The 24,349-nt window shown below is 43.3% G+C and overlaps 2 long non-coding RNA genes across 3 annotated transcripts in view; both read left to right on the forward strand.

The window, feature by feature from the left end:
• LOC309640262 overlaps window positions 1–15,659 on the forward strand; it is a 33,652-nt gene extending 17,993 nt beyond the window's left edge. For both annotated transcript variants that reach the window (XR_014252139.1, XR_014252140.1), the window contains exon 3: window positions 1,548–15,659. This is a non-coding gene — a long non-coding RNA (uncharacterized lncRNA). The remainder of the gene's footprint in view (window positions 1–1,547) is intronic.
• LOC309640289 overlaps window positions 1–24,349 on the forward strand; it is a 59,666-nt gene that overhangs the window by 18,812 nt on the left and 16,505 nt on the right. The gene's annotated exons all lie outside the window — the stretch shown is intronic.

Genomic DNA, 24,349 nt, shown 5'->3' on the forward strand with positions numbered 1-24,349 from the left:
TATGTTTAGGAGATGAGTCCTGGGAAAGCCCGTGAGTGCAGCTTTAACATCGCTGAGTTTGCCCCAAATTCACTAGGCTTTATCTTGGTTCCCCTTTTTCACTTTCATTCCTCCGTGGGGTTGAAGTTGCTTTGCGCAGGCTTCCTCTAGTTGCAGCGAGCGGGGGCTACTCTTCGTTGTGGTGTGCGGGCTTCCCATTGTGGTGGTTTCTCTTGTTGCAGAGCACGGGCTCTAGGCACGTGAGCTTCAGTAGTTGTGGCACGTGGGCTTCAGTAGTTGTGGCTCGCGGGCTCTAGAGCACAGGCTCAGTAGTTGTGGCGCACGGGCTTAGTTGCTCTGCAGCATGTGGGATCTTCCCAGACCAGGGCTCGAACCCATGTCCCCTGCATTGGCAGGCGGATTCTTAACCACTGGGCCCCCAGGGAAGCCCCGGGTTGGACTGCTGCATAAGAACTTGAGGTAGGGTGGAGAGGAGGACACAGTTCAACCCATAACATCCCCAGGCACTGAAGGACTATGGCTCTAAATGAGATTAGACCACCTGAGAGCATCAACATGCCTCTGGCCTGACACTTTCTAGATATTCTCTGACAGTGAATTTTTTTTTGGCTGCATGGCTTGTGGAATCTTAGTTCCCCAACCCAGGACCAAACCCACACCCTTGACAGTGAAAGCTCAGAGTCCTAACCACTGGACCACCAGGGAATTCCCCACTGATAATGAATTTTTTATCAGACCCCTTTTTAACAGACTCATGATTCTTGGCTATAGGGGGTTATTAACCTGGCTAGGAGGTTTACCCCATGGGTGAGCTGCAAGTGTATCTGTGAAACTGTGTAACCCAGATTGGGACTTGAACCCACAGTCTTTTAATTGAGATCACACACCTGGTCTCAGGACTTAAGGAAGCTCAGGTTCTTAATGAAGCTCAGGTTCTTGATGCAGAAAGAATTCAGTGAGAGACAAAGTGATGGTAAGAAGTGGATTTATTTAGAGAGAAATACACTCCACAGACAGAGTATGGGCCATCTCAGAAGGCAAGAGTGGCCCCAGAGTATGGGGTTGTCAGTTTTTATAGGGGTGGGTAATGTCATAGGCTAATGAGTGGGAGGAGTATTCCAGCTATTTTGGGGAAGGGGTGGGGATTTCCAGAAATTGGGCAACCACCCACTTTTTGACCTTTATGGTCAGCCTTGGAACTGTCATGGCGCCTGTGGGTGTGTCATTTAGCTGATGTGTTACAATGAGCAATAGTGAGGCTCGAGGTCTGCCATCTTGGACCTATTTGGTTCTAATCAGTTTATGTCATGTCCTCGGGCTATGTCACTCTTTTAAAGGTTGTGCTCTGCCCCTTTCCCTCCTGTTTCATCTGCCCATTGTAAAGAATCTGTTTGTCTTGTCACATGAATTTTAACATTACATTTGTCAATGAAAAAAAAGGAAGTACTGTTTGATTTTCTATAGTCTCAGGTCTTGAGACTTTTAAATCTTTAAAATTTTTAAATTTTTAAAAATTTTAAATCTTTATAAAAATATTTAATTTTTAGGGGCGGCTTCCCTGGTGGTGCAGTGGTTAAGAATCCGCCTGCCAGTGCAGGGGACACGGGTTTGAGCACTGATCCGGGCAGATCCCACATGCCACGGAGCAACTAAGCCTGTGAGCCACAACTACTGATCCTGCGCTCTAGAGCCCGCGTGCCACAACTACTGAGCCCACGTGCTGCAACTACTGAGCCTGCACTCTAGGGCCCACGAGCCACAACTACTGAAACCTGCACACCTAGAGCCCATGCTCCACAAGAGAAGCCACCGCAATGAGAGACCCACTCTCTGCAACCAGAGGAAGCCCGCCCACAGCAACAAAGACCCAACACAGCCATAAATAAATTAATAAATTAATAAACAAACAAATAAATAGATAAATAAAAGAAATCAGGGTCAGATTTTCCATTAAAAATGTTGAAAGGATTTTATCTGAATGTTTTATACAAGTTTGCTGTTTAATATTTTCCCTATTACCTTCTGGCCAAATGGTGTGTAGTAATTGCTTTAATGCTCTGATCCTCTCCTCCTGAATATTCATCTTTATGCTCTTCCACTTAGTTCCTCTACAATACACACCAGTCTCCTTCCCCACCTCATAAATATGCTTCTTTTGAATGGGCATAGATTTGATTTCATCACTGTATGTCAGTCTTTTTTTTTTTTTGAAAATAGTAATAGTTTCTTTAATTTACCAAAATTAGATCATATTATGTACATCTATTTGTAACTTACTTTGTTTATTTAATATGTTTTCATGTTCTTCTATGTAGATATACAAGGAGTTGTCTCGTTTCTTTTTTTTATTAATCTTTTTTTTAATTTATTTTTTTATGTAAGTATAGTTGATTTACAATGTTGTGTTAATTTCTGCTGTACAGCAAAGTATGTATGTCAGTCTTGAGTCTACAAAGTTCCAATGAGATCACCTTGTTTACCCCTGGTGTTACAATCTCAAGTTTACTTTGCTTGTTACCTATGCCCTGTGTGTTTGTACATAGACATCTAAGGCCCTGAGTATTGTTTCTGGCCTCCTTCCCAACTGGTTTCTCATGTGAATCACCAGGCACCTCCCTGCTCCCTTATTCTTTCTGTATTATGCGTATTACTCTTTAGAGTAACTGGATTCACAGGCTTACCTGGGTGCTTTCCTCCCTTCCCTTACTTATTCTCTTTTCAAGCTCCATGGATAAATGATTATTTATCCAGTAAACTCCTGGGTTAATTATTATTTCCCAATTTTTTGAGATGTCCTCCCTCCCAGATCAAAAGTGCATCATTTTCATAACATAACTACCCAGAAATAAGATCCATAAATCCAAATACAATAAAACGAAACCATCTTCATGGCCTGCCACTCAAGTCTCAGACCTTCAAACTTACAAACGTCACTCGTAAGATACAAGATAAATAACCAATTGGGCTCCCAAGTCCTAACTTTTATAGTCTCTTAAAAATGCTTCCTTTCTTTGCTGACAAAGTCATTCGTTCCCACAGGAAGCAGAGTGATCATTTTTCAAAGTCCTAGGTATAACCTTCAAGCAACCAATCTCTTCCACTCACTTCAGCCAATTCATTATCCTGTTCATTCTTCCTCATAAAGGCTTCTTGGATCTGTCGCATTTCTATCTCTACTGTATAGTCCCGTTTGAAACATTGCACTGGTCTCCTTTACAGTTTAGTGTCCACTCTGCTATCAGAGTTAATGCCTGACGCTTCTCAAAAATTGTCAGTAGCTCACATTACTACTGCACAGTGAAATTCATCATCTTTGACAATATGGACCCAGCCCTCTTTTCTGGCCTCATCCTACATTTTGTGCCAGTAATCTTGTGCAAAGTGAGCAATTTGCAATTCCCTGAATGTATCACGTGCTTCCATGCTTTGGGGCCTTTTCCCATCCGCTAGTTACCTATTATTCCACCTTTCAAAACTCATTCAGGGAACCTTCTCTGATTCTCCTCCTTCCCCACACCTTGCCAAAGTTAATCTCTTCTTCCTCTAGTTCCTCTTTTAGCTCTGCCACTGTATGTCTGTTGTCTGGCAGACAAGGATTGCATCATAATCTTTTCTCCATCTTCCCCATACTTGACCTGGAGCCTGGCACATAACAATTGCTTGAATTGTTAAATTTCTCAGAATTTGTGAGCTAGTTGACTTTACTTTGGTTGCTTGAAATTAGCCATAGTGGGAGTACTTACACCATGGAAAACTCTGTGGTAGGACAACACTACAATATGAATTTTTCTTTTTTTTTTTTTGGAAAGAGTTGCTTCTTTAACATTTACCAGCACACCACTGATTATACAAGTAATACAAGTAATTTTTGATTGAGTGCAATCAAAATCAATGAACCCTTTAGTATCTCCCATACTTAATCCTAGTATCCTCCTCAGAACTAAACTGTTTGGTGTATATCTTCCAGACCCTTTTTCACATGTTTTATATATTGTAGCATTTGCTGCGTTTAAGTCTGCTGGCACATCGTCGCTCAGCCGTGAAGCTTTCTCAGACTTCCCCTGCTGTCGGTGTTGTGACTTTCCTCTCATCTCCCTCAGCACCCACTACATCTTTTCTAACTTCTGTGTGCCTTGTGTTAGCAAGATTTTAAGCTGTTTGGAGAAAGGTGTCATTAAATGCCTGTATTTTCCACTGAACAGCCAACCCTCATTAAAATGAGTAAGTTCTAGGGATCTAATGTAGAGCCCGGGGACTAGAGTTAACAATACTGTATTGTATACTTGAAAGTTGCTAAGAGAGAAGTTCTTAAGTGTTCTCGCCACATAAAAAGGCAGTTAGTTATATGAGATGATGGCGTTAACTAACCTTATTGCAGTAATTATTTCGCAATACATACGTGTATCAAACCATCACGTTGAACACCTTAAACTTATACACTGCTATATGTCAAATTAATCTCAACAAAGCTGGAAAAAAATTTAATAGAATAGAATAAAAAGAACAGACCCTCCAGAATGTCAGTGGTTTAATTCTTCAATCCAAAACTTGCTAGGAATCATCCAGTGCTGTCTGAATATAACATTAGATATGAAAGTATGCAAACAATAGGCACTTTGGGCTTTTTTCCTTCATTTTTTTATATAAAGGACAACTTCCTTTTTCTGCACTGCAGTGCCTCAGTTAGGGAGTAAAACACAAGGGAGAGTGCTGTGTTTTCATCAGTTAGCATGTCTTTAGTTAGGTAAACTTTCCGTCTCTTCCTCTGTTGCCCCGCCAGCCTGGAGCCGCACAGTATAAGAAGGAACCACAGGCTCTCAGCAGAGATTCTCATGTTAAGTAGCCTTTCCCTGTGGATCTGGAGCTGCCATCTGCCTAGTAAATCTACTCTGCTGTGCCCGCAAAACACTGTGATACAGCTTGAGGGCCAAAGTGGGACCCCCCCACCCCACTTGGGTGGCACACTCAAATTTCAGATACAGAGAAGAGGTCGTATCCAATAAGTCCAGTGCCACTGAATTTCTTTATAACCCCAGAAGCAGAAAGAGTAAGGTTTCTTCCAGCAACCTCTGCCCCACTCTCTGCAACAGTACAATATAAAATTTAGATATCTGAGGAAAGGTGATAGAGGTCACAAATTTTCGTCCTTATGCGTTGTTTTCTTATGTGTTTCTCAAGTGTTAAATGAAAAAGTTAAAGCAAATAGGGATACGCATGGGAGGACTTAGTTGCCTTGACTGCAATATGAGAAAAGCAGTTAAATCTTCCCTAGACTTGAGAAATCACAGCTATGACTACCCTGTACCATCAATCATGTAAGAGTCATTTGGAAAAACTAGGAGATGCTGTTCTCCTTTGAAGGAGAAATGAGTCCTGCATCCTTTTAAAAGTCTTCTTACATTTCAAGTGTCATCCTTCACTTCTTTTCAAATAAGTAAGGAGGGTTCATTCCCTTGCATTCAAAACTTAGTTGTAACAACTTAGGGTAATTATACTACAAGGCTCACTTCTGATGGATTCCAGGAAATGGGAAGCAAGTTGTTTCTAGAGGACGGGGTCCCAAGATCTCACTATGACCAGGGGTCCCCAAACTTGTGCATTACCAACACCAGGGCTGACTCATCAGCAGAGCAAGCCCAAGAAACTTCAGGCAGGATTCCTGGCATACCCCAGCCCTGGGAACCATTTTCTTTTTCTTTCCCAAAAAAGTAGAGGCAACCTCTTTACTAATTTCAGAAAGCATTTTGGGCTTCAAACTTTTAGAGTGGTCAGCTTCAGTATCTTCCAGAGCTGGCTCTACTCTGTGGATGGATCTTACACTGGTGCCTGGGCTTCTCTCTGCTCAGAATCACTTGCTCCATCACTGAGATGCAGTTCCCCAAATCTTCCAGGCCTTGTCAAATTCCCATGACTTCAGCCATGCTGCTCTCTTTACCTGAAATATACTTCCCTGGAATACCACCATGGTCAGGCCATATTAGAGTTTTTTTTGTCTTATGCTCTACCTTGTCCCATACACCATGAGCAGCTTGAGCTCAAGCAACAGAACTCACTCATATTTGTTTACACAAAGGCTACCAGAGTGCCAAGCATACAGTGGATGCTCAATAAATGTCAACAGAACGAATCAGTGAGTCTAAGTGAAGGATATCATGATGTCCCTTGTACTGTTCTTTCAACTTTTATATAGGCTTGAAAGTTTTCAAGAAAAAAACGTCGAGGAAAAAAGATGAATTCAAAGGGGTGGGGGGGTGGTCACTAAATTCCTGAGTCACGGTGCCTAGGACATTAAGTTTGATAAATTTAGTTCTTCCTAAAGAGCAGCAGTCCTTCCAGGATCTAAAAGCCTCTGAAACGTTCAAAGGTGGCTCTGTCTGGTGTGAGTGTGCATTGGAGTGGGCGGGAGAGGGATGGGCAGCAGCCACTGGGCAGGGGCATGATTATGGAGTAAAATATCCCAGCTTCCATCAGGGGAGGGGTCCCTCCCCAGTCTGGGCTCTGTCCAAGGAAGGCTTGAATAAGGACATTGTAAGTGGAGCAAAAATCTGAGATACAGAACTCCAACCACTCCATCCCAAGGACCAACCTCTCTATACACTGCCACAGGTGCAGCAAGACCTGCCCCTGGGAAGGGGCCACCTTGCCTGGCTCCACAGGTCTCCACCTCGGGGATCACCTTCTCAGGTTCAGAGCCCTCAGCTACCAGGCTGTGCCTACTAATCTGAGTAAGTCAAGGTCACCTACAGCCTTGATCTGGCCATTCCACTACCACAACCCTGAACCTCCACTTCAGAGACTGGGAACACTTGTATTGTTTATCTCTTGAGAAATTAAGAATTCACAGTATCAAAAAAAAAAAAAAGAATTCACAGTATATCTTTGCTCACATCTTAGAAATCTTCAGCCCCAAACTCAACCTCCTCTTCTCTTTTACTTAATGTCAAACAGTGACATTGTCCTGGTGACCTGGCCTTCACAACATACCTGAGCCCTTCCGAATATAGCTCCCTCCTCTAATAGTGAGCTCTCTGGTCGATGTCAGTAGTAGCCACAGAAGAACACTTGAGAAATCAAAACACTTTCCCTGAGAATTCTTTCCTAGTGAAATGATTAGCTATCATCTATTGAGCTCTAATAGCCTCACGTTTGCTAAGCACTAATAATAATAGTATTAGATATGTATTGAGCACTTACTATGCGCCAAGGACCGGTTAGTGCTACCTTAATTTTCTCACTGAATTCTAACATAGGTCCTTTCTGGTGAGTGTTATTTCTATCCTACACATAAGAAAACTGAGATATAGGGAAGTCAATAAGTGGTAGAACCAGAATTTGAAGCTGGTCATTGTTTCCAAAATCTGTGCCCTTCATGCATTATGCTAAAGTCTCTTTTCCTAAGTAACTTATTTTGAAGTGGAATGAGTAATTTTAGTTCTAAAAGTGTAGAGGGAATTCCCTGGCGGTCCAGTGGTTAGGACTCGGCGCTTTCTCACTTTCACTGCTGTCACCCAGGTTCAATCCCTGGTCGGCGGGGAACTAAGATCCCACATGCCACACAGCACAGCCAAAAAACAAAATAAACAAACCATCAAAAACAGTTTTCCTCTAAGGCTCTGGGCATAAGAATGCCTGAGGGGATGTCAATAATGACTTTAGAATTAACATACCGAAACAATAAAATACTTTGGAATAAATTTAACTAAGGAGGTGAAAGATCTCTAAAAAATACAAGAAATTGATGAAAGAAATCAAAGACAAATAAATGAAAAGGTATCCCATGTTCATGAACTGGAAGAATTAATATGGTTAAAATGTCAATACTACCAAAAGCCCTTTACAGATTCAATGCAATACCCATCAATATTCCAAAGGCATTTTTTACAGGGGTAGAAAAAACACTCCTAAAATTTATATGGAACCATGAAAGACTCTGAATAGCCAAAGAAATCTTGAAAAAGAAGAGCAGAGCAGGAAACACCACATTTCCTGATTTCAAGTTATACTATAAAGCTATAATCATCAAAACAGTATTGTACCCACATAAAACAAATAGACAAATGGAACAGAATCAAGAGCCCAGAAACAAACCCAAGCATACACAGTCAACTAATATTTGACAAGAAAGTCAAGACTACTCAATGGAGAGAAGACAGTTTTTTTCAATAAATTGTGCTAAGTGAATATTCACAGGTAAAAAAATAAAAGTGAACCCATATCTTACACCACTCACAGAAATTAACTCAAAATAGATTAAAGACTTAAGTGTTAGATTTCAAATCATGTAATTCCTAGAAGAAAACATAGGAATAAAGCTCCTTTACATGGGTGTTGGCAATCATTTTTTGATATGACACCTAAAGCACAATCAACAAAATAAACAATAAATAAGTGGTACTACATCAAACTAAAAGGCTTCTGCACAGCAAAAGAAACCATCAACAAAGTGAAACAAAAACCTGTGGAATGGGAAAAAAATGCAAGCCATCTATCAGATAAGAGGCTAATATCCAAAATCTCATACAACTCAGCAGCAAAAAAAAAAAAAAAAAGATGAATGACCCAATTTTAAAAATGGGCAAAGGACCTGAATAGACATTTCTCCAAAGAAGATATACAAAAGGCCAATAGATCCATGAGAAGATGCTCAACACCACTAGTCATTAAGAAAATGCAAATTAAAACCACAATGAGATATCACCTCACACCTGTTAGAATGGCCATCATCAAAGGACAAAAGATAATACATGCTGGTGTGGATGTGGAGAAAAGGGAACACTTGTGCACTGTTGGTGGGATTGTAAGTTGGTGTAGTCACTATGGAAAACAGTGTGGAGGATCCTCAAGAAATTAAAAATAGAACAACCATATAATCCAGCAGTTCCACTTTTGGGAATATATCTAAAGGAAACAAAAATACCAACTTGAAAATATATCTGTACCCCATGTCCATTGCAGCATTATTTATAATAACCAAGACATGGAAACAACCTAAATGCCCATCAGTGGATGAATGAATAAAATAGTTGGGTATATAATAGGAAATCCTATCATTTACAAAGAACTGTGCCAATTTACACTCTTATGAGAAGTATATGAGAGTTCCAGTTGCTCCGCATCCTAACCAACACTTGATATTATCAGTCACTTTAACTTTTGTCATTCTGGTAGGTGTGTAGGACTATATTACTGTGGTTTTAATTTGTATATCCCTTATGATTAAGGATGTTGGATACTTTTTTATATGTTCATTGGACATTTGAATATCGTTTTTTAGACATGTACCCATTCAAGTCTTTTGCCCATTTTTTATTGGGTTGTCTTTTTCTTATTAATTTGTAGGAACTTTTCAATACTCTGGATATGAGTCCTTTGTCAGACACTTTTATTGCAAATATCTTTTCCCAAGAATGTCTGTGTCTTGCCTTCTCACTCTCTATATATTATGTCTAGGTTGAATTTTTAGAAAATCATTATATGGAGAAAAGATAGCACAAATAACCTCAAAACATCATTTTAGATCTTTTGATTGGTGGAAATATATGTGACTCTTTTCTTCTTATTTTCACTTCTTAATATTTTCCTAAACTTTTATTTCTCATTATAAATAATAACATTTCTATTTTAAAGCTAATGATATTAGACTCTAATGATGAAATCATGAAATGCTAATGATGATGATAAAGATAAAATAGAAAGAAAAAAAATCCAGGAAACAAATTTGATTTTACCATTTGAAATGAAGAAGGAGTTTCTCATCTTATTATTAGAAAACAAAAATTTAAATAGAGGATTCCTAAAGTCTACTGGAAAGCCCTCAGGAGATAACACTGTGAATGGAAGAGAGAGTCTCCAAGGCAAAGCAATACTTGTCTAAGCTCTTCAGCTTTCTCCATTTTCCTTGGGTCATCACTCACTTGCCATGACATCCAGATGCTTCAGCAAGCCCAGGAGTCACTGTTTCCTTCTTGGGACCAATAGGACTAAAGCCAGTGGCGGATAGATAGAGGGGCAGGTTGGTGGCTGAGAGTCCCCCTGGTCAAACTTGAAACAGCCAGTCAGGACACTGGATGAACCTATTACTTATCTTGCTGTATTAGAGCTTTTGGTTGAACATGAGACCATGAGTTTGAAAGAATTTAAAGCAACATCTACTTTAAGTTTTCTTTCCTTAGAAGATCCAATTTTTGAGGAGGAAAGCAGTGGAAATGAGAACTATTTGGATGTGTGGTGAGACACTGTTCCTTTAGAATTGGTTTTTAATCATGCTAATCTCACCCATTTGTGCTTGGACACAAGGCACAGCTTCCTTCCTTTGCCATTCCTAAAGGGTATTTTTATTTCTTCTTTTGAATGGAGTTGTTTTATGGGGATACAATTACTTTCCTACATTACTTCATAAGTCTGAGAAATACACTTGCCCTAGAAAGTCTTTTTTTTTTTTTAATATGACATGGAAACTGGAATATTTGGAACTGGAATTTTTTTTTTTTATAAATTTTTATTTATTTATTTTTGGCTGCGTTGGGTCTTCGTTGCTGCGCACAGGCTTTCTCTAGTTGCGGCAAGTGGGGATTACTCTTTGTTGTGGTGCGTGGGCTTCTCATTGCGGTGGCTTCTCCTGCTGTGGAGCACAGGATCTAGGCGCGTGGGCTTCAGTAGTTGTACCTCACGGGCTCTAGAGCTCAGGCTCAGTAGTTGTGGCACACGGGCTTAGTTGCTCTGCGGCATGTGGGATCTTCCCTGACCAGGGTTCGAACCCATGTCGCATGCATTGGCAGGCGAATTCTTTACCACTGCGCCACCAGGGAAGTCCCGGATCATGGAATATTTTGAAACTGCTACTGACTGCTAAGAAACATAGCAATTCTATTTTGTTCTATTCCCCGCCCCATTCCTTAAACACTCAAAGAGGCTCATGGATTTCCTTATTTAATATTTCCCAACCATCTAAATCTATAGTTTTCAACTGTAAAACACGGAGCAAGAGACAACGTGGGACGATGCATGAAGATTCTTAAGTCTACCTTCCCTGTGCATCTATGATCACAGTAATACCTTTCTTTAAATTTCCATGTTCAAAAGAGTAAAGCAAAGTTTGATTTTTGTCCCCCAAACGTGTTAACTCCTCTTTGAAAGTATTCATTTTGGAATCTGGAAAGTGTTTGAGAAAGATGCAGGGTTCTGGGCAGCTCAAAGGGGTCGCACACATCCCCGAGCATCCTGTCTGGCTCAATTAACAGGACGAACCCCCTCCCAGTAGCACCGTACAGGTGTTTCAGGGTTACACAACCTGCGCCTTCACCTGGACCTTGTCTTGGGTGCCCCGCTCAGCCTAGGAAGCGCCACCCTCCCCCTCACATTCCCAGGGCAACAAGCAGCTCCCCCACCCCTTTCCTCTGTTTTCCCCTCCAGCCTGACCAAACCCTTCCTTCCTACCTAAATATTCACAAAGCACCAGCACAGACTTCGGAAGCTGGGAAGTCACATGACCACAGTGCCTTTGCCACCCTTTTATACTTCTTACTGAAGTCCATGCTGAACTTTATTTTGTTTTTATTTGTTTTGAATTAGTTTTGTTTTTTGCTCTGTCTCTAACTGTGACAATATCTAATCTTGTCGATGATCCGGCTCAACCAGGGTGTGAAACCATCTTCTTTGTGAATTAAGCTAGATTTTCCTAAATGTCCTACAGTTTCAAAGTGATGTGAATGCTGTTAGCAATTAAGCTAAGCAGTCTGTCTCTCAGGTTTTCCTTTACAACATTATCGCCAAGACATTTGTCAAACTACAGTTACGTAGAGGGATGACAATAAATATGTTTGGGAGTGAAAAAAAGCGCACTGGATTCCCAAACCCATCTGAAAGAGTGTTTCTCCATAGAGACCACCTGCTGTACCTTCCCAGGCAGCTAAAGCTCCACTCAAACTAAGCTGCTCAGAAAACTAGTGGCGCGAGGGTTTACATCCCCCTTACGACTCTGTCTTCTTTTAGGGACTAACTGTAGCATCAACAACAACAAAAGTAATTCCTTGAGTCTCTAGTTCTCTCAAGACCTAATTTTCCCTCCCCTTCTTTTTAACTTATGTTTTACTCTGCAGAAACACAAGCCAAACAGACTTAAAAATCGGCCGTCGAGAAGAACAAGTCCCCAGCTCTCCCTACTTCTGATTCTCCAGCCATCCATCCCTGGAGATTCCTTCCCAGCCAGGATGCAGAGAAAGTTACCCCTCTTCTCTGGAACACTCCAGGGTTCTTTTTCTTTTGTGGAGAAGCACAAAATGACAATTAGGCAATCCCACTTCCGTCACTGAGATGGCTATGCAAGAGTAAGGGGCTGTTTTCCTGCTCTTGACCTTTCTTCCCACCGAAGTGATTTCAGGCAGGTGTGCGGATCTGGAGAGGGGCTGGGTTAGAAATGCTAGCGCTTCAGACCCTGTGGGAGGAATCTCCAGCTGAGGGAAGGGCTACTTCTGATTCGCCATAGCATCCCGCATTGGCTTGTGTGTCATCCGGCAGGCATGGTGCCAGATTCTGTTTCCTAACACTGTCAGTGGGTGGCAGGTAGGGGAAGTGAATGCGATGAGATAGGTTTTTATTTGGGTCAACTCCAATAAAATTAAATAAGGGCAAGTGAGGCACTGGAGGGTGGTTTCAGAAAGAAATATCCTGCTAGGATCACCATTTTCTCTGTTTTCAATTCATCAAATTAACTATAAAATCCTTGAGATTTTGAGCTCTCCAGAAGATTCTAACCGGCAGCCAGAGTTGAGAACCACTGGTCCACACCTACCATTCTATTTATTAATCATTCTATTTATTGATAAGGCTTTGAAAGATATTTGATGAAAGAGCATCAAGGAAGTCCACAACGCTTTGGGTGTATTCAAACAGGTACTTTCTGGAAACTTGCTCCCAATCCTAGAACCAGTATGTCAGAGAAGCAGCCATCCCTGGCAGGGCACAGGGCACCCATCACTTCCCTCCTTCCCATGAACATGTTCTTACAGATGAGCTCTGCTGCAAGTGAACTTGGAGCCGAAAGGGAGGAAAGATGCCTCAGAAGAACAACCCTAAGTCATAGGGGTGCAGAGGAGCACAGGGCATTTGCCTCCTGGACCAGGGTGCTGATTATTATGGGATGGTTCTGACCTACAACCTATATACACAGAACCCATCCCAGAATAATTGGATGCCCTGTCATTTATTAAATAAAATATTGGAGCCATATCATTTTCCCTTTCCAGACTGCCTTGTAGATAGAAATTCAAATTCAGGGAGACAAGCCTCAGAATTTCTCTCCCATTTTCTTTGGCACTCCAAGGGATTGATACTATGATACTATGTTCGTGTGTGTGTGTGTGTTTGTGTGTGTGTGTGTGTGTATTTCCCCTGAGCTTAATGACAAAAGTCCAGCTAAGTCTGAGATCTTCTTTAGACCCCAGGGTAGCCAGGTGCCACTCATCTTGTAGGGAGAATGAGCCACCCATCACAGGAAGCCACACGCCCTCTCCATGGTTCTCTGGTGAAAGCAGGTCCCCCAGACACCCAGAGCGCTCTAGACTGGTGACCCCGGGGGTGATGCCAGTCATCTCCAGTGTGTCCATGGCAGGCAGGAAACTCTGCAGGAATCTGGTCTCCTCACTACCAGGTTTGGCTGTCTCGCCTGCTATCGTTTTATTGTTTAGATACAGTAAAGGTTTTCTTTCATTCATTCATATAAATCAAGGGGCCCCAAATGTTCCAGATAACTCTAGATAAAACAAGTGTGGCAACAGTTCATACAAAGTAAGCCGTAGCATCGTGTAGGAAATGCTCCCACTGAACACTGTGCATCTCAGACATCTGGGGAGATGCCCAATACACGTATAAAGCAGGTGCCTGCACACAAATACTGCTAGACATCAGGTAATACCAGCCTGGGGACCTTTTAATCCTCGTTGTAAATAGAAACCATTGAAAATATACACCTGAGGAAAAATTAATTTGATTTATAATGTCAATCCCAGACGTGTATTTAAAAGCATAACAAAGGAGCCAACCATATTCATTTACTTAAAAAGTGCTCAAACTCTACTTTTGTAAAAATGTCTTTTTTAATTTTTTTAAAAAATTTCTTTTTATTTATTTATTTATTTAGGCTGTGTTGGATCTTAGTTGTGGCACACGGGATCTTTCGTTGCGGCGTGCAGGCTTAATTGCCCCATGTGGGATTCGTTTCCTCACGGCATGTGGGACCTTAGTTCCCCGACCAGGGATCGAACTGGTGTCCCTCTGCATTGGAAGTCGGATTCTTAACCACTGGACCACTAGGGAAATCCCAAAATGTCTTTTTTTTTTAAATTTTATTGAAGTATAGTTGATTTACAGTGTTGTGTTTAATTTTTGCTGTAGAGCAAAGTGACTCAGTTATACATACATATATTCTTTTTCATATTCTTTTCCATTATGGTTTAGCATAGGATATTGAATATAGTTCCCTATTCTATACAATAGAAAAATGGCTTTTTAATATGACCAAATACATAATAAAACTGACAACTACTCTATGGTTCAGGTCCACATGAATGAACACTTTATTTATTTATTATTAAATTTTATATATTTATTTATTTTGGCTGCGTTGGATCTTCGTTAGTTGCGGCGAGCGGGAGCCGCTCTTCGTTGCGGTGCATTGGCTTCTCATTGCGGTGGCTTCTCTTGCTGTGGAGCACGGGCTCTAGGCACTCAGGCTTTAGTAGTTGTGGCTCGCAGGCTCAGTAGTTGTGGCTCGTGGGCTCTAGAGCGCAGGCTCAGTAGTTGTGGCGCACGGGCTTAGTTGCTCTGCGGCATGTGGGATCTTCCCGGACCAGGGCTCAAACCCGTGTCCCCTGCGCTGGCAGGAGGATTCTCAACCACTGCGCCACCAGGGAAGTCCCTGAATGAACACTTTAAATGCAGGTTAGTGTATTCACGACATTATATTATTTCCTTTCCTATCTGGGCCGTGCCCATTCCATCTAATTCTATTATATAATTTTGGATATATACAATGTGGTTCAGTCAACATTTATCGAGGATCTACATAGGCAATACTTTTATAGCTTGAAAACAGTTTAAGGAGTATCTAATTTAACCCCATCTGAGGACACTGAGGGCCAGAGAAATGCCTGTGTCCCCATGTCCCCATGTACGCCTCACCTGCCCATGCGTTTAGCTGCCCTCTTCCTGGTTAGGGGGCGACAGGAAGGAGGAGCAGAGCTGCTCAGGCCTGAGTTAAAATCCTGCTCTACAGCTCACCACTGCCATGTAAACAGCCTAACCACTTGGAGTCCTGGACCCCTTCCATCTGTAAAATGGAGATGGGAAAGCCTGCGTTTCAGGGTTCTTACGAGGCTTAAGTAAGATCATGTAAAGTGCTGGACACGTAGTCAGTGCTGATAGTAAGTACTCAAGAAATACGAGATCCTTCCTTTCTTCCTCTAGTTTATTCTTTTATTCTTTGGGTTTTTTACTCAATGGTTTTTAAACCCCTCATAAATACCTTTTGGATATGCTAAGAGGTCTTAATAAAAATGACAAATGCCTGGGTAGCTCAGTCGGCAGAACATCAGACTTTTAATCTGAGGGCCCAGGGTTCAAGTCCCTGTGCAGGCACAAAATAAATAAGTAAAGTTAAATTTTTTTAAACATAATGAAATAAGGAAACCAAGCTTCGCCTTATTATGAAATGTGGTGCTTGAAAAATTACTTGGAACTGGGAGTTTGAGCCGTGCTTTACCCACACAGCAATGAACACCCACATCCTGGAGGCGTAGGACACTCAGTGCTCAAACCCATTGTCATCCAGGGGGGAACTCGTCAGTGCTGATAGCGAGTGCTGGCCATGAAGGCACTGGGGGAGGGTAACTGCCCCTCCATCGTTGCTCCCTACGGCCGCTCCCCCAAAACCAAGCGAAGGCTTGCTCCTTCCGCCTCCCTGGATGAAGGTCCCACTGCTGCTTATTCCGTGAGTGTTCTTAGGGTAACGCCAGAATAAGGAGTACCTGCTTTCAGTGTGGGGACGTGCATCTTCAAGAGACGCATACTCTTCACGCTGGGCCCGCGCCACCGCATTACCTCTTCCCACGACACAGGTGAGCGCCTGGGGCAAGAGCAAAGATCCCAACAGAGCAAGAGCCAGTGAGGGAAAGGCCGTCAAGCCAGGCTCACGGATGGGGGGGCACCGCCGATGGAAAGTGAAGCAGGGACCCCCAAAGTCACCTCGAGCTGGGACAGGTGAGTGGTGATCACCAGAACCAGATTTCTTGAACTTATTTACAAAACAGAAACAGACTCACAGACTTAGAGAAGGAACTTATGGTTACCAGGGGGGAAGGGTGGTGGGGAGGGATACTTAGGGAGTTTGGGACTGACATGTACACACTGCTATATTTTAAATGGATAACCAACAAGGACCTACAGTATAGCACAGGGAGCCCTGCTCAATATTATGGAACAACCTAAATGGAAAAGGAATTGGAAAAAGAATAGATACATGTATATGTGTCACTGAATCCACTTTACTGTACACCTGAAACTAACACAGCATTGTTAATCAACTATACGCCAGTATAAAGTAAAAACAACAAGAAAGTAAAAAAAACAAGAACCAGATTTCTGCTCAAAATTTCACAGAAACATGAGTCAACTGTAAGCAGTGCCAGAATAATGAGCGGAGGGGCTAGAGAGTAAACATAAGATTAATCAATCTATAATACTTAGATAAAATTTTAATAATATCTTCAGAAAATACCCTTGCTGCAGGCTCCTTGAAATGTTTAACACAAATATATCTCCCCACAAATCTAAATTGTCCGGAAAAAAAATGTTTTTCATTTTGCCACTCTGGTTCCACATCTTATTTTTACAGCCTTTTTGTGCCATATTTTGAAGGTGTTTGTTAAACCACCCTCTTTATATATAATCAGTGCATTGCAATGGGTTTTGATTGTTGTCATTTTTAATTTTAAAAACTCATATATAGCTCATTGGTTTATCATTGTAATGTCTTTTATTGAAAAAAAAATCAAAATTAAACAAGCAACCACTAAGGCTTGGCTCTTGAGCAAACATGCCTTCCAAGAAATCAGATGAATTATCCAGTGAAATACTGAATATTGTCCTTATTCAGTCAGCTGGACTTCATTTTTCTAGCTAAGAATTATTTGAATTTACACACATATACATGTCTGCCTTTTAAACAGAACTAGACATTTAAAAGCCTTTTAGATATTTAAAAGCTTAAGAAATGCCATCCAAAAGAAGGCACTGCGGATAAAGAAAAGGACTCTGAGGAATGGGAAAGAAGTCTGAAGGAGGACGCGAGTTATCATTCTGACGTGTTATCCCAGCGAGGGTGGAGAGCAGACGGGCTTCAGCAGGAACGCCACCATCAAGCGGAAGGTTCTCCATCACCCGGGCCTACTCAGGCCACTCCCTCCAAACTCGCCTTTGGTAGCCCTCTCGAACACGACCCTGGCTTTCCTTCACAGGTTAACCTGAGCGCTTACCAAGTGCAGGAAGCTGACCAGATGACCTTTAAGTCCTTTCAGCCTCAGAAAGCTCTGGTACAGACAGGAGGTGGTGGGAGCTCTCCCGACAGTCTTGTCCACGTTCCGGAAAGCTTGGAGCCAGGACCAATGATAGGAGGAGCATACCTGTGCCATCTGCGAGAAAAGTACTGTCCCTCTCACTTTACAGAAGTGGAAACGGAGGCTCATTAGTGGAAAAGCAAAGGATTCCAACGCCTCTCCCTCCCATACCAGCTGCCTCCACCCAAAGCAAGAACCGGGCTCAGGCTCTCTTCCTGCTTCTCTGCACTGGCTCAGTACTTACCTGAGTGTCCCCAGAGACCTTTGGGATGCACACTCACCCTTCTTCCCCACTCCCATCCTCCCTTCTCTGGGAGATTCCAGGCGGCAATGGTGGAGATTGGTGAAAGGCAAGGTGAGTTGAGGGAGGCGTAATAACTAGGCAGAGCCAAAGCAGCTTGTGTTCCAGCACCCTGGGGCCTTTCTCTCTCCATTTCAGGAGGAAGTGAGACCCTTCAGACTTAGGCCGACGTATAAAGGAGCAGGCCAGTGACCAGGGCTGGGACTCACCACGTCCACAGGTACCACACCTAGGCCAATGTCCAGCCTGGTGGTCAGTCACCCTGAGGCCTTCTTCCCCATGTAAAGACATCATCAAGCCTGCATCAGCTCTGCCAACCACCATGAAATGCCACCAGGCCTCGGGGCACAATTCCAAGGTTCTGGAAGCTTCACTGATCCAAAAGCCAATGCCTGATGTCCTTGGAATAAGCCTCTAGAACTTTATGATGGTCTGTTCAGGCCGCACATGGGGAAGGTGGGGTTTGGAGGTGGGGACCCCAAAGGAGGAGTGAGCCCACCCATGTAACCTTGGGGAGGTCATACTCCCAGGAAGCGTCTGCCCTACTACACATGATGGCCTTCCTCATGGGCCACTGCAAGCAGGTGCAAACAAACAAGAAACTCAATCCTTGAAAATGGAAGGTTAAAAACCTGGCACGGAAAGCCAGGAGGAGCCAGCCCTGTCCAGGGTGAGAAGGGGTTTGCACAGGGACCGGTCCCACCAGCACCATCTGTTGGTGAGCTCACTTCGTTAAGGATATTTCACGTGGGATCAGTCAGGTGTTGTTTAAAAAACAAAGAAAGAAAGAAAAAAAAAAAAGCTGTTCAAGGACATTTTCTGCGCAGGCTTGGTCAGGTGAGGCAGCCTCAGGGGACCGATAGGGACAGGAGCCCCGGGCCCTCCCCGGGGCTGCGCGGGTGGGAACCCAGGGGCTCGGCAGCCAGGACCTGCTTGCACAGGAATTGGGCGGGTCAAGGGAAGCCTTTGGAAACTTTGGGCTCAGTGATAGTTTCTGGATTTTCTTTCCCCCGTACCCTATGTATTCTTCTCCACCCCTATTTTAAAAATATACAGATACATAGCACAGAATACACACGCATGTGTAGTAGGTGTCTGAAGATTTCACTCCTTCGGGCAAGTGGGGCTGAGCCAGATGGGTGGATGTTTACGCGGTGCCCTGCCTGCAGCAGTGCTGGGGATGGCCAGCTCCACAAAGAGAATGCCGGAGACACTGTCCTGAGAGACACCCTCAGACAAGCCTTATTTCTGCTAATGAACGAAATACTTATTAACAGTTACCATACTGTGGGCCAAAACATACCGCAAGGCGAAATTTCTTGATCTTTTGCCCCTTTAAGGAAGTGTTTTGGATACACAGCATATTTCTTCTCAATTTTATCCAAAGAAGAAGCATTAAAATGGAAGAAGCTTGGGCTTCGTTGGTGGCGCAGTGGTTAAGAATCCGCCTGCCAATGCAGGGGACACGGGTTCGAGCCCTGGTCTGGGAAGATCCCACATGACTCAGAGCAACTCAGCCCATGTGCCACAACTACTGAGACTGCGCTCTAGAGCCTGCGAGCCACAACTACTGAGCCCGCGTGCCACAACTACTGAAGCCCGCGTGCCTAGAGCCTGTGCTCTGCACGCAACAAGAGAAGCCACTGCAATGAGAAGCCCGTGCAACACAACAAAGAGTAGCCCCCGCTCACCGCAACTAGAGAAAGCCCCACGCGCAGCAACGAAGACCCAACGTAGCCAAAATAAATAAATAAATTTTAAAAATAAATAAATAAAATAAAATGGAAGAAGCTTAATTTTGATAATATCCAGGGATAATAATCATAATAACTAATTTATATTTGTATTAGAATAACTTTCAATGTTGATAAAATTTTATAGCCCAGGGCATCTTCATGATCTCCTCCTGCTCCAAGACCTCCAAAGCGATCATCACAAAACACCAGAGTAATTCCCCCAACCACCCCTGTGCGCAACCCTTGATGGCTCCCCATCACCTACAGAAAAAAACGCCAAGCTCTTTGGTTTGACACATAGTCCTGCCCCAGCCTGAGTTTCACCTCCTCTTTCCACCACAACTAAAATCCGTGCTGTTCTTTCCTCCTTGACCTTGAACACACTGTTCCCTATTCCCAGAATTGCCTTTTCTCCTTTATCTGACCTCTGAACTCTCATCCTTCAGGATTCTGTTCAAATATTGCCTGGTTCCTGATAATCTCTCATTCCCCAAAATGAGAAATTATTCTCCTTTCTGTGGAGAATAAAGCTTATAACTTAGTATATGCATTTAATGATCTGTTTGCCAGTCTCTGCCACTGCTTTGCGATCTTAACAAACAGGAACTTGGTGTTCACTAATGGATACCTCTAGAACCTAGCACAAGACATCACAAGTACTAAGCATCATTGTGCTGCCAAATGCAGAGGCGGGGTGGAATGCCACCTCTCAGGCCTTTCATGAGATTAATGTCATATGAATAAGAGGTCTAGCTACCTAGAATGAATCCATTAAAAGTATCAGTATTATACGTTTGTTAACTGAATGCTTGAATCTCACTCTATCAAATTTTACTCACGTGGTCATGCAGAAAGTTCCTGTTTAAATTTGTGCAAAGCGGACACGGTAAGAGCAGGCAGTTTGGAGGCAGAGCCTTGGAATGAGCCCTGGAATTCTCACTCACTTGGCCCCTCTAAGGCTCAGCTTCCATGCTCTGCAAATTCACCAGGAGTATTAGTCACACCCACCCCACAAGGCAAGCAGGTCCAGGAGAGCCTGTCGATAACATTCCTGAAGTTCTATCACCAGCGCAGAGGACCTACTATGAGGTGAGGACAGTGGTGGACGCAAAAATAAATCAACATTTTCCTGACTCTCAAAGAGCCTACGGTTTCACGCAGGCAGCAAAGACAGACATGAGGACAACAACACAAGCTAGACTTTGGTGACTGTTGTCAGACAGGTACAAGCAAAGTCCATTCACATCACAAGGGAAGGAGTGAGTTTTGGCTGAAGGGATGGGAGGTAGGGGCTCAGGTATATTCTGTGCCTGTCCTGGGCCTGGGGGTTACGTGGGTATGTCGTTTAGTCCTCATAATATAGTGAGGTAAAGGGTGTCAGCCCATCTTAGAGATGAGCGTGGAGACTCAAAGAGGCTAAGTCACTTGCTGAAACCATACTGATGATACACGAGGCTTCCAACTGTGATACTCATGCTCTGTATGACACCAGCCTGATCCCCAAGCGGGATGGGGAGCCCTCTTGAAGGTAGTGGGACCACAGTCAGGAGGATGGAGTGTCCCAGGTACAAGGCACCGTGTGGACAAAGATCTAGAGGGTAAATAAATTTCGACAAAAGGGATAACCTCTGTGGGGTGTGTGTGTGTGTGTGTGTGTGATGGGGGAGCGGGAAGAGGGAGTTGTGGCTGGAAAAAAGACTGACGGACTGGTAGACTAGGGCTAGATCATGGAGTGCTTTGAGTTTCAGGCCTAAGATAATTTTTTCACTAGTGATAATGATAATTTTTAAAGTAATAATAACACTTTGTGATTACTGGGGTGCCTTTCTGAGGACCAACTTAAAGGTCTTTCCAATCTGTGATGTCAAATTCCTGCTGCCATTTACCTCATTTTATGAATTGGGAAACCGAAACAAAGAACGTTTTAGGAACTTGGGCAAAGTCATGACAGAAGGAGCACCTTGAACACCTAGTCCCTGGCTATCTGAAATACTCTACACAAAACTGATTCTCATCTGAACCCTGTGCCTCACTTTCCTCATCTGTAAAATGGAGATAATAACATCTGTGAAGTTGTCTTGAAGAGCTTTTCAAACTTTATAAGATAGCACAGGGGAGGATGTACAGATAGGGAGATAAGCAAATATTTCCTGTAATCCTGGAAATGTCATTAGGGCCCTTTGGAATAGGGGTCTAATGTTCAGAGAGATTTATCTGGAAGAGAGAAATCTGCAGCTCAATGAGGCTGTGCTGGTGGGCCCTCAGGAGAGGAAACCACCACCTTTGCACATCTGAACCACTAACAATTGCTGAATGTGCTACTTTGCTCCTGCTAGTAAAATCTTGTCAAACAGGAAACAGGTTTTTAAGGCAACGGGGTCCCCGTGAGTTCAAACTTCTGCTTTCAAATGTCCTTCCAAGATGCACAATTGGCACAGACTTACAGGAAATATTTAATTGGAATCGGAAGGCACTGGCTCCACGGACCTTGTTTTATATTGTCTGCGGGCTCCTGCTGCAATGGCTTAGGCGTGGAAGCAGCGGTCACTCATTTTTATATTTGCCCGTGGGGAGTGAAACCAAAGTAGACTCCAAGGGTGCTGGGGGGCCAGAGTGCAAGCAGTCTCCACGGGGTCAGGAAAAGAAAGGCGGAGGAAAACTGTTGCATGAGAATTAGGCTTAGAGGAGAGAAAGGCTGAGGCTGACTCCGAGTGACATATTTATGAGCTCGGTATCAGTTGCTTGTGCTGATAAGCGTTGGTCATTCAAGGAAGGAAAAGTCACCTTTGTGTATATAAAATATACAAGATTCATAGCCTGAAAGGACTGAACAGGAAAGCATTAGGTAAATAGAGGATTTCCCTTCAACTATAATGTGAAAATTAAATTACTTCAAGAAGGAAGAAGGGAGGTGTTTCTTTCTGAGTCAAATGTTGAGAAAACTAACGACTCAATTTGAAATCAAGGTTAACTGGCTTCCAGCCTTTTGTGGCCCACTTCTGAGAACACAGAGAAAAGAAGTTACTCCTCCACAAAAGCCCTTCAGTCTCCCTCTTGCGGGTCCCCTGCCCAGCCTCAGAGTGAGAGAGAACACAGGTTTTAGGTTGTGATGGATGGAGGTTAGGCTCTCAGATCTGCCTCTAACTGGCTCAGTGGGATTGGGCAAATTACCTGGTTCTCCAAGCTTCCCTTTCTTTATTTGCAAACTATGGATAACAATAGCACTTGTCGGGGACTTCGCTGGCAGTCCAGTGGTTAAGACTGCGCTTCCACTGCAGTGGGCATGGGTTCGATCCTTGGTCAGGGAACTAAGATCCCGTATGCCCCGTGGCCGAATAAAATAGTTAACATTTTAAAAAGTGAAGAAATTACTTTAAAAAAATAGCACTTGCCTCCTCAAATTGAGTGAGGATTAGATGAGAAAATGCACTTTCCTTGCCTTCCCAGTGCCTGGCACTTAGCAAGGGTTCCATAAAGGTGAGCTATGATTATCACTGTGCCACAGACCACTGGTTTTTTCCAGAGTTTTCCAGTCGTGGGACACCGCAGAGTTTTGCAGTTATTCCCACTAAGTGTCAAGAAAGTCTCCCAAGGCCCTCCAAAAATAGATTTCGTTTTAAAATCTATGTGCGAGTCTAGAGCACTTTGGTAGGGGAGGGGTGGGGATAGAAGAAGAGCCCTTTCTGGAAATTCTAGCCTAATTTTGTTTCCCAATCCCCAAACTACCTTTATCCATGGAAATGACCTCCATGCCTTCCTTGGCTTTTCGAGTATTCCATGGCTTCTGGATTAGACCTCCCAATGTAGATAAAGGTCCTTCTGCCCTACTCCAGCTACCCCTAAACCTTCCCCTTTCCTTGTTCCCGACTTCCTCTGGAACTGGCAAGATTCCGGTCTGATAAGCCTATTTCCATTCACAGTCAGGCTTTGCATATCTCAGAGCCCACCCTCACCCTCAGAATATTCTCCTCTGTGAGCCACTAACTGACCCATCCCCTTTCAGGCACCACTGTAGGTTTCTGCCTGATGAGGGTTTGTGACAAATGTTCTTCCCTCAGGCTGGGTTAGACAAGATATTCTCTAGAAGAAAAAAGACAGGAAAAGAAGTTATCTTTACAGAATTTTCTATCACACTGGATAACCTCCTGTCCATTTGCATCCACCAAGTATACTCTTGGAAGCCGCCCTTCCAGTGACTCCTGCTTGGCAATGAGCTGCCTGCATGGAGTAAAAGTTACTCACAGAAGCCCATTTTATTTTTTTTTCATTTTTTATTTGGCTTCGCTGCACAGCTTGTGGGATCTTAGTTCCCCGACCAGGGATTGAACCAGGGCCCATGGCAGTGGAAGTGCAGAGCCCTAACCACTGGACCACCGGGGAATTCCCAGAAGCCTGTTTTATAAATAAGCTTTTCCTTCCTCAAGCCTCTCTATGACCTCAGCCACGGTAAAATACATCTCTAGTTTGATTTTAAGTCACTTTCTCATAACTCCTCACGTGGGACTCACCCAAAATGAACATCTCCGGGGCATCCTAACATTTATCTTTATCTCATATCCCACAGTTCATCAGCAAATTCTAATTCGTCTCCATTTATGTTCAGAACCCATCTGCTGGTCGTCCCCTCGTTTGTTCCTGCCCTGGGACTCTCCACCATCATCTCTTACCCAGTTTACTGCAGGAAGCTCCTAACTGGGGTCCCC

This window comes from Balaenoptera physalus (genome assembly GCF_965194825.1).
Source record: "Balaenoptera physalus genome assembly, chromosome: 12".
NCBI lineage: Eukaryota > Metazoa > Chordata > Mammalia > Artiodactyla > Balaenopteridae > Balaenoptera > Balaenoptera physalus.